We start from the raw sequence: 11,912 nt of genomic DNA on the forward strand, positions 1-11,912 counted from the left end.
TGTGATACTGCCTGTTGAGCCATGTGTCTAATCCTCTCCTGTGTGATACTGACTGCTGAGCTGTGTATCTAATCCTATCCTGTGTGATACTGACTGCTGAGTCGTGTATCTAATCCTATTCTGTGTGATACTGTCTACTGAGCTGTGTATCTAATACTATTCTGTGTGATACTGTGTGCTGAGCTGCGTATCTAATCCTATCCTGTGTGATACTGCCTGCTGAGCCATGTATCTATTCCTAGCCTGTGTGATACTGACTGCTGAGCTGTGTATCTAATCCTATCCTGTGTGATACTGACTGCTGAGCTGTGTATCTAATCCTATCCTGTGTAATACTGCTTGCTGAGCCGTGTATCTAATCCTATACTGTGTGATACTAATTGCTGAGCTGTGTATCTAATCCTATCCTGTGTGATAGTGACTGTGGAGCCGTGTGTCTAATTCTCTGCTGTGTGATACTGACTGCTGAGCCGTGTATCTAATCCTATGCTGTGTGATACTGACTGCTGAGCCATGTGTCCAATCCTCTCCTGTGTGATACTGACTGCTGAGCTGTGTATCTAATCCTATCCTGTGTGATACTGACTGCTGAGCTGTGTATCTAATCCTATCCTGTGTGATACTGGGCTCCCCCTGCAGTCTGTGTCAGAGGGTGGTCTGTATTGGCACGGTAATAAATTGTGTTATTTCCAGCTTTACAGACGGACGATAACACCATAGAAATGATAAGAATAATAGGCCTCAGTTACCACAACTGCCTACAAAGAAAACTGTTGCTGATAGCAACCAATCACAGCTCATTTTTCATCTTTTAAACAGCTTTGGGACAGCGTGGCGAGTTTTGAGTGGCCACTTTTGTGTTTGGACTTTTATGTGGCGAGGTTGGTGTATGTGTGGTGAAATGTGTGCTGAGGGTGGTATATGTGTTGAAGCACGTGGTAGTGTGTGGTGCATTTTGTGTGTGTGTTCATATCCCCGTGTGTAGTGAGTATCCCATGTCAGGGCCCCACCTTAGCAACTGTACGGTATATACTGTTTGGCGCCATCGCTCTCATTCTTTAAGTCTCCCTTGTTCACATCTGGCAGCTCTCAATTTGCCTCCAACACTTTTCCTTTCACTATTTCCCCATTATGTAGATAGGGGCAAAATTGTTTGGTGAATTGGAACGCGCAGAGTTAAAATTTCGCCTCACAACATAGCCTATGACGCTCTCTGTGCCCAGGTGTGTGACTGTGCTAAATTTTATGGCTGTAGCTACGATGGTGCAGATGCCAATACATTCATACACTTTTTCCCCATTTTGTAGATAGGGGTAAAATTGTTTGGTGAATTGGAACGCGCGGGGTTAAAATTGAGAAAGTTTAGCGCATAAACTTGGCCATTTTATGCACTAAACTTTCTCAATTTTTCATATTTCTAATGCAGTAATGCAATTCATTATTCATTTTTCATGTTTGCATGGTTTGGCGCTACAGTGTGCTTCCTTTTTTGCTTGAATGTGCCAAATTTTATGGCTGTAGCTGCGACAGTGCGGATGCCAATCCCGGACATACATACATACAGTACATACACTCCCACATTGAGCTTTATATATTAGATAGTACGGTGTTGTGTACACAACTGTATTATGGCTCCATACAAGCAAAGCGTTGTATAATCATAGCCAAACTAGAGAGCCAGTTCTGCACCTCTAGGTCTCATATGGAGGATTTTTTCATGGCATCCATATTTTTTTTTTGGATACCATTTATAGAGCACCATATGGCGGCACAATGGCTAAGTAGGACGTTCCAACAGGGACTACTGTCTATGTCTTGAGGCTTTACTCTCACACTTGACAATATGGATCAGGCATGTGTTGTCGAATGCAGTATTTTTTCCCCCACATTTCTCTCCATATTGTAACCCTTTTGCTCAGCGTTGACCATTTTTCATGTAGTAGATTCGTTTTTGGTTAAAGCATTAACCAATTTTGCAGAAAAGCAAATGAAAAAAAACCAAAAAAAAATGCATGCTTAAACTAATTAAAAATCTTTTTTTTGTTTTTTTCTTAAATAAACGTCTATGTGGTAAAAATGGTACCAATACCGAGCTGTTGCCACATGCTGGGCCTTTTAGAAAAAAAAAAAAAGAAAAAGTAAAATATATATTTACAGGTCACTTTTTCTTCTCTTTTTGCAAGTGACATGTAAATTAAATCATGAACATCTACTGCCAAATTTAAAAAAAAGAAAACGAATCTAAAATAAGCAAATGTGAATGAGCCCTTGGCATAAAAGACTGCGGACTACTAGCCAAAAAATCGGGCCAGATTCAGCTTTTTAGTGCAACTATATTGTATGCGACAGGCATTTATTTAGGGGGATGGGGGCACGTGAGGAAAGCCTTAAAAAAAAGGGTATTCCCATCGCCAAGATCCTACCCCAATATGTAGTAGGTTTAATAATAATAATATCAAATACCTCCAATTAGAAAGGTAGTATAGTTCTCCTGAGATGCTATGTCCCTTTCCTTAGGCATCCATGGTTACGGCCACTCATATAGTGGCACTTATCTAGTTGCTAGTGGTCGTAACCATGGAAACCTAGGCTACAGCAATGCCCTGCACATGAGGAAAGAGACATGGCAAATAAGAACTATGCTACATTTCTAATAGGGGCATTTGATAATACAGGGTGGGCCATTTATATGGATAAACATGGGTGGGCCATTTATATGGATACACCATTGTTTTTCCTGTGAAATTCTCAATAAGTTTGTCACATGACCCTCTTCCCATTTAATTTAGGTGTATCCATATAAATGGCCCACCCTGTTTATTGGGATAGAATCTTGGAAATGGGAATACCCCTTTAAGGCCTAAATACGCAATTGATTACTTTTGTTTGATCCTGACGAAATGTGATGTCAGGGAAGAGAAAAAGGCTTGAAATTTAAAGGACCCGACTTGTATCAGAGGAGTGTGTAGGTGGTAAAGGGAGAGATCACTGACGGCAGAATGAGCAGTGGTCCATTTGCCATCATAAGTTTATGGCCAGCTTTAGGTCTACAGCTCCCACATGAGTGACAGGTTCACGTAGTTACACGTCTACAACAGTTTAGTAGGTTGCAGTAATGCTGCAGTTACACGGCCCCAGAGGGCCACCAGTATACAATTCCTAATTACATTTATACATTTTGTATAATTTAAAGGGAATCTATCATGTTAAAAAAGGCAAACCTATACCTACAAGGCGGATACCCTGGTACATATGTGGTGCCCCTGAGGGTTCAGTCGCCACAGAGGTACTGCACCTCCTTCTGAGGTGTGGTACCCCACTATCCAGGTAAGGTGGAGACACCTGACCACACTCCAACACCTGCACCCAGCACAGACACTTTAGAATAGCAGAGCACCCTGTAAGCCAGCTGCTTTGGTTCATGAAGGGTGCTGGAGAAGTGGGTGGAGCTTAGACTGCACAAGAGAGCGGGAGAATGTTAGGAAAGGGTCAGTGAGAGAGAGAAGATCCCGAGAGAGGGATGGAGTGGAAGCAAGTGCTGCAGCAAACTGTTGTGAGTCGGAGCTGTTGGCACGTGGATCGCCCGCCAGGGCAGTGTGGTACTGGGCCGGTATCTCAGAGGGAAGTGTCACAGTAGCGGTGACCCGGTCCGTGGCCCTGGGCGTCCATGTAAAAGGGGTTAAGCGTGGCTGGTTAAAGTCTATAAGTGGATGATACGCGATGCCACCTGTGGTGCTCGGCAATGAAGGGGTTAATCCGACGCTGCAGGCAGATTCTCTGGGACAGATGGTATAAGGCAGCAAGATGTAATAGCTCCCCACAGGTAGAGCTGTAGTCCCAGGGCAGTGAGAATAGGTGTTGAGGAAGAGGGTGCAGTGTTAGGCACAGAGATGTAGCAGAACTGAGGGGGTTGCAGGAAGAAGGCAATGACACAACAGGGTGCAGTTTCCTTTACCTTTACTTTGCTTTGCAAAGTCCAGGATCCAGATTGCAGATGGAACAGGAGTTGGCTAGCCTGGAAGCAACTCAGGAATCTCTCTATGCAGATGAGTTGTGTAGTCTCTTTTCTAGCGCTTATCTGAGGTACATGCAGTACTGAGTTACACTGAAGATCCTCTTGCTTGCTCTCTTTTAGAACCCCCTCGTATGGCAGACAGCTGTATCCTCCTTCTTCTGGCTCACACGTTGCTGTTGTGCCTCCTAGTCTTATGTGTGAACAGAGCATTTACAGCTTCCTATTCCTCCGGTTTCTGCTGCAGGAACATCAGTTTCTCAAACTTCTCGGGACCGGACCCCGGAACCATGCGCCACGCTAGAAGTGAGCCTGAACTCTGCTCAATCCTCCAGCTCTTCTCCTCTCATCCACACACTACGCCCTCCTCACACGAACTAACTAAACTTCCCCTTCCTGGCCTCCAGAGAGCAGCTCTTTCCCCAGTTTTGGTTCAGAGCTCCCTCTGCTGGCCTGGAGTGGGAACTGTGCTGTGTGTTGTATTTACCTGACAGAGAGACCCTTTATTGCTTCCAAAAGCATGACATCACACTCCCTAGGAGGAAGGTAATGCCACTGTGGCGCCCATACTCCTGGGGGCGCCACAGCACGGGAAAGAGCAAGAGAAAGCCTGATTCTCCAGAAGGAAGATAGATTAGTATGGAACGTGGGGAGAAGAGAACTGAGGATAAGGGTGAGAGCAGAGCCCTTCCTTAAGTTAAAGCGCATGGTCCGGAGTCCGGTCTCCGAGGTTGTATGGATACTGATGTTCTTGCAGCAGAACCTGGAGGAAAAGAAGCTGTCACCACTTTATTCCCACCTAAGACTTGGGGGCCTTCTGTCTCCCTGTCTCCCTCTTCTGGTGTGATGTCACTTCCTTCTTCTTCTCCCTGTGTCTCATTCTCCATCTTGGCTTCATTAGAAGCACATGTGTTTTCAGCCTGCCTGAAGAAAGTCTTTTTTACCTGCTGCTGTTTGTATGCATTCATCAAGAATTCTTAAAGAAATCAAAGTCTCTTCTGGATTCTTCATAAGGCCGGGGTCACACTAACCGACGCAAAATACGGTCAGTAGTTTACATGCATAATACGGATGAATGACCCCTAAATAGTGCTCGGTATGTCATCCGTAAGGCTAGTTTCACACTTGCTTTTTTTTGCTGCGCGTTTTTCCCGCAAAAAAACGCATAAAAAAACGCATACAAATGCATACAAACGCTGCGTTTTTTTCAAGCATTTTTATGCGCATGCAGGAAAAAAACGCAGCGTTTTTGTGCGTTTGTATGCGTTTTTTGTGCATTTGCGTTTTTTTACAGACTTTGGAAAAACCCCAAAAAAAAGAAAAAACAACCATTCAACAACACACAAGACCAATGGGACTTCATTGTGGGTGTGGTATGTTAATATATAGACCCTGTCTACAGTATTCTTCACATTTGCTTGATTCTTCTCGTGACCATGGATCTGCGCTGGAAGAGTTTTCACTTCAACTTGGATTTGGACATCGCGATGGCTCAGGCGTATGCAGTTGCTTGCCATGAACAAAGGAAGAGAGAGAGGCAGCGAAGACGGTGGCGTATGTGGATACATCCGATTGTTGAACTCCGGGAGAGCCGTGGGGCATACCACACCCTCTACAGCGAGCTCCAGTCAAACCCGGAGAAATTTACAGATTATATCCGGATGTCCCACGAAAGTTTCATGGATTTGCTTGCTCGTGTCCAACAATCCATCCGGAGACAGGACACACAGCTCCGTCGTGCGATTCCTCCTGAGGAACGGCTACTGGTGACATTACGGTATGTTTTAAAAACCAAGGGGTGCGGTCTGATGTTTTTTTTTTAAATTTAGTATTCAAAACCTTGGGTAATTAGTTTTCGTGAATGTACTAATATTTTATTTTATAGTTTTTTAAAATAATATACATAAATATTAATTTTACTTCTTTGTCTGCTCACAGATTCCTGGCGACTGGAGAAACCCTATCTTCACTACACTTCCAGTACCGTATTGGAATCTCTACCTTGTCTGGAATTGTTGCTGACACCTGCCGGGCTCTCTGGAATGTTCTTTGTCCAGAATTTATGCCCCTGCCCACCGCTGAAAAGTGGATGGAAATTGCTGACAAATTCTGGACAGTATGCAATTTTCCCAACTGTTTGGGAGCTGTTGATGGTAAACACATACGGATCATCAAACCCCAAAGAACGGGATCTGAGTACTATAATTACAAAAAGTACTTTTCAATAGTACTCATGGCGATTGCGGATGCCGGATGTATGTTTGTAGCAGTGGACATTGGAGCATTTGGCCGTGGTAATGACTCACAGGCTTTTAAAAACTCAGACATGGGCCGGAGGTTGTATGGCAACCAATTTAATTTCCCTATGCCACGGCCTCTTCCTCACACCGAAGCTCCGCCACTGCCCTTTGTAATGGTTGGCGATGAGGCTTTTCAAATGTGCGGAAACTTACTGAAACCCTACTCCAGCCGGGACTTGGACCACACCAAAAAAATATTTAATTACAGGCTGACCAGGGCCAGAAGAACTGTCGAGTGTGCTTTTGGGATTCTTGTCTCCATATGGCGAATTCTGGGCACGGCCATTAATCTTAAACTTGAAACAGTCGATGAGGTGGTGAAGGCCTGTGTGGTTCTACATAACTTTGTGATGGCTAAAGAGCACCCGACCTTTGAACTGGACGATGATGCTCCTAACCCATTGCCTGAATTCACTCAGCACACTCTCAGGTCATCCGTTGAAGTTGGCCAAATGAGGGACCAATTTGCGGCCTACTTTATTTCTGATGTAGGACGGGTGCACTGGCAAGATGAAATGGTGTAATGTTTTTGTTTGTTTATGGTAATAAAAAACCTTATTTGATACCATTACTGAGTGCACTATATTTTTTAAACTCCAATTAAATAAAAATATATTGGAACGAGCAAAGCTGCAGGCCATGAATCGGGAAACCAATTTTTTTCAAGAGAAAATTGTGCAACTAGTTGAAAAAAAAGTATGTGATTTTCTCAAAACACAACCCTCAAAACCCAACCCCAATGAAAGTCCATGGGGAATACAAGTCAGCATTGAGTGGATGAATGTAATCTGCTCCATTCCAACTTACAAGTTATTACACTAGGCCTTGGAATGACTATACTAGGCCGTGGTATTTCAAATATGAGTATAGTAGGCCTTGGGCCTACTAGTATAGTCATATGTGAAATACCACGGCCTAGTATAGTCATACCAAGGCCTACTCGATTTTTGCCAACTAGGATCTTGTTTCACGAAAAACAAACTGGTGAAACTTGACAAGTTTCAACAGTTTGTTTTTCATGAAACCAGATTCTAGTTGGTAAAACTCGAGTATTACACTAGGCCTTGTAATGACTACACTAGGCCGTGGTATTTCAAATATGAGTATAGTAGGCCTTGGGGCTAGTAGTATAGTAATATGTGAAATACCACGGCCTAGTATAGTCATACCAAGGCCTACTGTAATAACTCGATTTTTAACAACTAGCATCTTGTTTCACAAAAAACAAACTGGTGAAACTAGAAAGAAACTTATTTTTTAGACAAGTTTCAACAGTTTGTTTTTCATGAAACCAGATTCTAGTTGGTAAAACTAGAGTTATTACACTAGGCCTTGGAATGACTACACTAGGCCGTGGTATTTCAAATATGAGTATAGTAGGCCTTGGGGCTAGTAGTATAGTAATATGTGAAATACCACGGCCTAGTATAGTAATACCAAGGCCTACTTGATTTTTACCAACTAGGATCTTGTTTCACGAAAAACAAACTGGTGAAACTTGACAAGTTTCAACAGTTTGTTTTTCATGAAACCAGATTCTAGTTGGTAAAACTAGAGTTATTACACTAGGCCTTGTAATGACTACACTAGGCCGTGGTATTTCAAATATGAGTATAGTAGGCCTTGGGGCTAGTAGTATAGTAATATGTGAAATACCACGGCCTAGTATAGTCATACCAAGGCCTACTGTAATAACTCGATTTTTAACAACTAGCATCTTGTTTCACAAAAAACAAACTGGTGAAACTAGAAAGAAACTTATTTTTAAGACAAGTTTCAACAGTTTGTTTTTCATGAAACCAGATCCAAGTTGGTAAAACTCGAGTTATTACACTAGGCCTTGGTATTACTATACTAGTACGTGTTATTTCACATATGACTATACTAGGCCTTGGGTTGGTTTTTAACATGTATTTACCCATCAGTGTGTGTGAGCGGCGCAAACAACATTAATGAAACTTTGTAATGGTGAACCACAAATGTAAATTTATTTTTAATCACAAAAATAAACCAAAAAATTATTTTTTCCGGCGTTTGGGGGCAGATGGTTTCAATTTGGGGGTGTGCAGGGAATATGCAACACTTGCAGTTGAAGACGGTGTTTGAGGGGAAGGGGCAACAAAACTTATGGGGGAAGGTAGTCCAGTTAAGGGAATTAAACTAGGAACACTTGGAGGAGAGGAAATCTGTTCAGGTACATTAGTTGTAATGGCATGTCGCCGTAGGCTTGTGTGCCTGGACCGACTTTGGCCCAATGCCCGCCTTGATAGATTTCGCCTTGAACTAGGGGCAAATATTGAATGTAGGTCCCCCGTCTGCTGGTGTGGCTTCTGCTGCTGCTGAGGTGGCTGCTGCTGCTGCTGAGGTGGCGGCTGCTGCTGAGGTGGCTGCTGCTGCTGCTGAGGTGGCTGCTGCTGCTGCTGAGGTGGTTGCTGCTGCTGCTGAGGTGGCTGCTGCTGCTGCTGAGGTGGCTGCTGCTGCTGCTGAGGTGGCTGCTGCTGAGGTGGCTGCTGCTGCTGAGGTGGCTGCTGCTGCTGTTCTTCGTTGGCAGTGCTCGTCCTTGCAGGAGGACTGGTGGCGGCAGTGATGGTCCAGGTTTGCAGAGTGGTGGTGGCAGGGCTACTACATGTTGTTGTAGCGGCAGGGCTGTTCCATGTTTGCCTAGTGGTGGCTGAGCTCCACGCATGCATGGGAGTGGCGGTGGTGCTCCAGACAGGAGCAGCGCTTGCCATGGTGGTGTCGGTGAAGTGACCAGCTGCACTCAGACTTGTGGTGGTGTAACGGTGGGTGTCCTGGCTTTGAATAGAGGTGTCCGTGCAGTGGTATGCAGCACAAGTCGGTAGTGAGGTGAAGCGAGTCAATGGTGGCACAGGTGGAAATGACACCACTGACTGCTGACCGTACCGATTATGCTGCATAGCCTGCAAGAAAGCATTGTTGCAGGCCTGCAGCACATTCAGCTGTTGCTCAGGACTAAGGTGTTCCGCCATGCCCTTTTCAATCTTACTAAAAAAATGGTGTGCTGGTCTGTTGAGGTCGGCCTCCAGACAGTCAAGGCGCTGTTCTACAGAATTGAAGCGGTGTTCAAAGTGGTTAAAACCACGTTCCATGAGTGCAAAACCGCTTTCAACTCTGTCGGACAGTGACTTGAGGCTGGAATTAAAGGCCTCGCTCAAATGCATAAACTCGGGCAAGACATTCCGGTCCAAGGCCCTCTGCCGCTGGCGGGTAGTGCCCGCATAACCAGTGGCAGAGACCTGGGACAGGGGAACACCTGATGGCCCAGCTTCCTGGTCACCAGCTGTGTGTGTGGTTGACCTGCAAGGTGCTTCCTGGCTGTCGGATGGCTGGGACGGGTCAGAGGACGTCCGAGGAAGGACCGCTCCAGGGCCAGGTTGCAGGGTGCTGCTCCAGGTGCTGTGGAAGAAAGGAAAATCATTACTACCATGCCTTTACAAGAAGCATCAGCTGTGGATTAGAAAAACACAGATTAATAAAAATAAAAACCCAAAATTTATAATACTTACGATCTCGTGGCAAGGACCGGTCTTAGGAACTGCAACGCGTGATAGTGACGGTATCTAGTTCTGGTCCTTGACGCAGATCCACTGCGAACCTGGCCCTCAGCACGAACATCACTGTTGAAGCGGTCCTTGATCGAACGCCAACGTGTTCGGACTTTGTCCACTGTTGTTAAAAAAAAAACAGTGCCGTCAAGGACAACAGTCAATGCGGCACAATATAGCAATACAATACTCAAAGCAGTCACTGTAGACCCCGATGACACTGTTGGGTTTCATGCTAGAATACACCTAGCACGAAACCCAACAGTGCCGTCAAGGACAACAGTCACTGCGGCACAATGTAGCAATACAATACTCAAAGCAGTCACTGTAGACCCCGATGACACTGTTGGGTTTCCTGCTAGAATACACCTAGCACGAAACCCAACAGTGCCGTCAAGGACAACAGTCACTGCGGCACAATGTAGCAATACAATACTCAAAGCAGTCACTGTAGACCCCGATAACACTGTTGGGTTTCCTGCTAGAATACACCTAGCACGAAACCCAACAGTGCCGTCAAGGACAACAGTCACTGCGGCACAATGTAGCAATACAATACTCAAAGCAGTCACTGTAGACCCCGATGACACTGTTGGGTTTCCTGCTAGAATACACCTAGCACGAAACCCAACAGTGCCGTCAAGGACAACAGTCACTGCGGCACAATGTAGCAATACAATACTCAAAGCAGTCACTGTAGACCCCGATGACACTGTTGGGTTTCCTGCTAGAATATGCCTAGCACGAAACCCAACAGTGCCGTCAAGGACAACAGTCACTGCGGCACAATACAGAGCAGGGAAATACTCACTAAACGCCTTTTTGGAGGATGCTGTGGCGCTGTCCCAGCCATCCATCAACGCTGCGGCCACCTCATTCCATAGCCGCCGGGTCACCACAATGTCCTTGTGCAGCCGGTCACGGCTGTCCCACAACGGCGAACGCTCCTGGACCAGGCTGATGAGCTGCTCATTATCCAGGTAGACGTCTTCATCCCGTTGTGGAACCTAGACAAAACACATTCATTAGAATAATCAAATTTAAATTGAATAAAAAGTTACAAAAAAAGAAACATAAAAAAGAGTAAAAATAGAAGATAAAAAATAAAGAACATTACAAATCATTTGATACATACATTCCGTATCACCACCGGGACTTGGCTTCACTGCTCCTGCTCTTCGCCCTCACTAGTCCCGTCCGCAGAAGATGATGATGACGATGTCTTAAAAAAGTTGAAAAAAACGTAAGAGATTTGGAGAAGCTGCAGATATACTTACCAGATGCACGAAAATAATCACCTCACGGTCTGCTTGCGCCAATTCCTGCCGCGATGGGGAATACTCGGATTCTGAAGACATACTGCATGTAAAAATAATAAAAATCATTAGTACATACATAATTTAAAAGGACAGGCATATAATGTAATATACTCACATTCTTCGCTGATAGAAGATGGGTTCCTTGTTGACTGTCTGCTCTCCAATCTGTCAGTGTAGTAGTGGCAGAGTTTTGGCAGGCACCTCCTTTATATAGACTTTTTTTTTTTTACTTTAGAAGATTATAACTAGTACAACAAGTGGACACCACCAAAAAAACGCAGCGCTAAAAAAACGCTTACATGCGCATGCCAGTGCGCACGTATGCGCATCCATAGGCTATAATGGCCATTTTTAGCGCAAAACGTGCGCATACGTGCACATGCGCTTTTTTGCAGGGCCAAAAAATGCAACATGCTGCGTCTGGAAAATACAAACGCACACCCCAAAAAAACGCAGCGCATGAAAATCGCATACGTGCGCATGCCAGCGCGCAGGTATGCGCACCCATGTTAAATATAGGGGAAAAAACGCATGCGCACGTAAGCGTTTTTTTCCAGCGCAAAAAAACGCAAATGTGAAACCAGCCTAAGCAAGGTGTGGTTGCGTATTTTGCGCATGTCTGCATCCGTATGTAATCCGTATGACATTCGTATGGCGAGATTTTCTTGCCGCCTTGCAAAATGGACATATAATGGAGCCCTATGACAGGGTTTAT

The sequence above is a fragment of the Dendrobates tinctorius genome, unplaced genomic scaffold, assembly GCF_039654945.1.
Source record: "Dendrobates tinctorius isolate UK_male_01 unplaced genomic scaffold, ASM3965494v1 ptg000559l, whole genome shotgun sequence".
In the NCBI taxonomy this organism is placed as follows: Eukaryota; Metazoa; Chordata; class Amphibia; order Anura; family Dendrobatidae; genus Dendrobates; species Dendrobates tinctorius.